The sequence below is a fragment of the Carlito syrichta genome, unplaced genomic scaffold (assembly GCF_000164805.1).
Source record: "Carlito syrichta isolate Samal-C Ts95f unplaced genomic scaffold, Tarsius_syrichta-2.0.1 Scaffold287827, whole genome shotgun sequence".
Classification (NCBI taxonomy): domain Eukaryota; kingdom Metazoa; phylum Chordata; class Mammalia; order Primates; family Tarsiidae; genus Carlito; species Carlito syrichta.
In genome coordinates, this window is record NW_007231923.1 from 442111 (window position 1) to 444577 (window position 2467).

Below are 2467 nucleotides of genomic sequence, written 5' to 3' on the forward strand. Positions count from 1 at the left end.
AGACTCTGGTGACTACTGTTCTACCCTCTATTTCTATGAGTTTGATGTTTTGAGATTCCACATATGAGACCGTATGTTTATCTTCTGTGCCTGGCTTATTTCACATGCCCACTGCTATGTCCCTGGCCCCTCTGCAGCGCTTGGCACAGGGCAGGTGCTCAGTATATTTGTGGAATAAGCAGGTGAAGCCCAAATGGGAGCTCCCCGAGGACAGGGAATGTTCTGTCTCACTGCTCTACCCCCAGAGCCAGAACACAGCTCAACAAACACTCTGAGTGGATGACCAGAGCTGCTCCCTGTCCTGCCTTCTGGTGTCCTCTCCAGACCCCTGCCCAGCGGTGTCTCCCTGGCCAGGCTCAGAGAGGGCACACTGCTCTGTTCCCAGAAGGGTGACTCTGCACAGATCTCTAAGATGTTCCTCCACTCACTGAATTCCTTCCAAAGGAATGCCCATCGGGCTATTCTCTGCTAGGGAGAGAAGCTCAGCGATAGCATTTAACCCCAGGCCACTTCTGCCTGTCATTGGCTGGTACGTTTGCTTTTTGATAAAGACTGATATCTTGTCCCAGCCTGATTCAACTCATCACTATCCTAGCTGTGCTGAAAAAGATGGTCCTATGTGGCATGCTCTCAGCATCATCTCCACCCCAGGCTCACCACTCCAGCAGACACATCCTCCTGCAGAGCTAGATCCTCCCAGTCGGCCAAGGGGCAGTGCCTCTCAATTACCTAGGTCCTCTATTCTCAGACCCCATGCTGAGGAGGAGACCAGGGCTGCCTGTCACATCGGAGAGAAAACAGAAAAATCAAAACTGTGACAGCAAGGTAACAACTCGCCCAACCTGCTTATTTAACAGATGGGAAACCAAAGTTTAGAGGAACACCTAAGGTCACACAGCAGAGAAAAAAAGACAGGTGTGAAAAATCCACAATTTCCTTGCACACCTGGGAGGATTTGTGGTTGTTTCCATTAAAACGATGAACCCACATGGGAATAAGGGCTGGAAACACATTTGTGCATGGTGTGGCATGCACCAGGATATTACTGGTTTGATGAGAACAGACAGAAGGTTTAACCACACTGTCCACTAATCCACGCACATAGCAAAGTCACCTCCCCCCCTTTTAAATCTTCCTAGCGTGGGAAATAGTGATTTCTATAAAAAATAAAACCAGGCCAGTCCCCTAACGCCTGGCTCCTTACAAGAAAATCTTATTACTTGAAAGTGCGATTTGTTTGGTTTGTAACAGCATTGCCTATGAGAGAAATTCTATTACTCTGGTTTCTTAGCCAGTTGCAATAAAGCCAGAGATAATGTGCAGAGAAGAGCGCCATTCTCTTTGCAGTAGGGCCAAGCATCACTCGCAGGACAGTGTTACCCGCCCCCCCAAACACACATACACTCATCTGGGGAGAAAAGTTGCCCAATTCAGGTTGAATAGTGGCTGCTCACTGTGTTTAGGCTTAATCGGCTGATTGCGGTCCCAACAAAATGCTTTGACTTAATTTCATCAATTTACAGGAAAAAAAACCTGATGATTAGTTATTTGATGAAATTCTTACCTTCTCATCCTCAAATAATTTTCACATTTAGGTCCAAGTTGCTCCACAAAGAGCCCAGTGCTGGGACAAGGCAGGTAGCTTACAGGGAACTCCAAGAAACCTGGCTGACTGCTGGCCTGGTCACTCAGAAGAACTCAGGCCTGGGAAATTCCTTCCTTTCCTTTCCATTTCTTTTGCTAATCAAAGTTCTGAGGAATTTCAACCCATAAACAGGTATAAAGATGTACAGTTTTCTTCCTTCTGCCAAAATGATGAGAAAGACCTAGTTGGGTTGCACGTATCTCTGTGTCCAGGAGCCGCTAGCTTCTCTCAGCGATCATGACACCAGTGTCAAGACAAGGAAAGGATGCCCTGATGTCACCCACTTTTCCAGCAAATCATCACTGCATCATCTTCATTTTCTCCCCATGGCCTCTCTGGTCCAGAGACTTTGCAGGAACACTGCTAGACACGCACATCCCTGGGAGCCAGGTGGGCCATGGTGATGCATGGGGGTCTCCAAGAGACTGACCAGGACCCCCTGGCCCCTCTGAATGCTGCTGCATCTGTAAGACTCTGGGGACAACAGGTTTCTGCTCCCGTAACAACTTTCTGTATCTTGTCAGTCTTCCCCTGGAGCATCTTTCCTGGTCCTCTCATGTTAACATAAGTGTCTCCTCCTCAGAAACCCCTAGTCTGATCTTGCAGTGAGCTGACCTGATGTGAAGTCAACACAGGCATCCCCCATCTCTGGTCACATCCTTCCCACCTTAGAGGTCATGGGCATGAACTGAAGACGCGCTGGATGGGGGAATAAAATAAGCCAATCTCTGAGGTACACAGAGATTTATTTACTCAACAAATATGCACTAAGTTCCCACGAGGTGCTAGGACTCCTAGACCCTGAAAACACTCAAGGTGGGT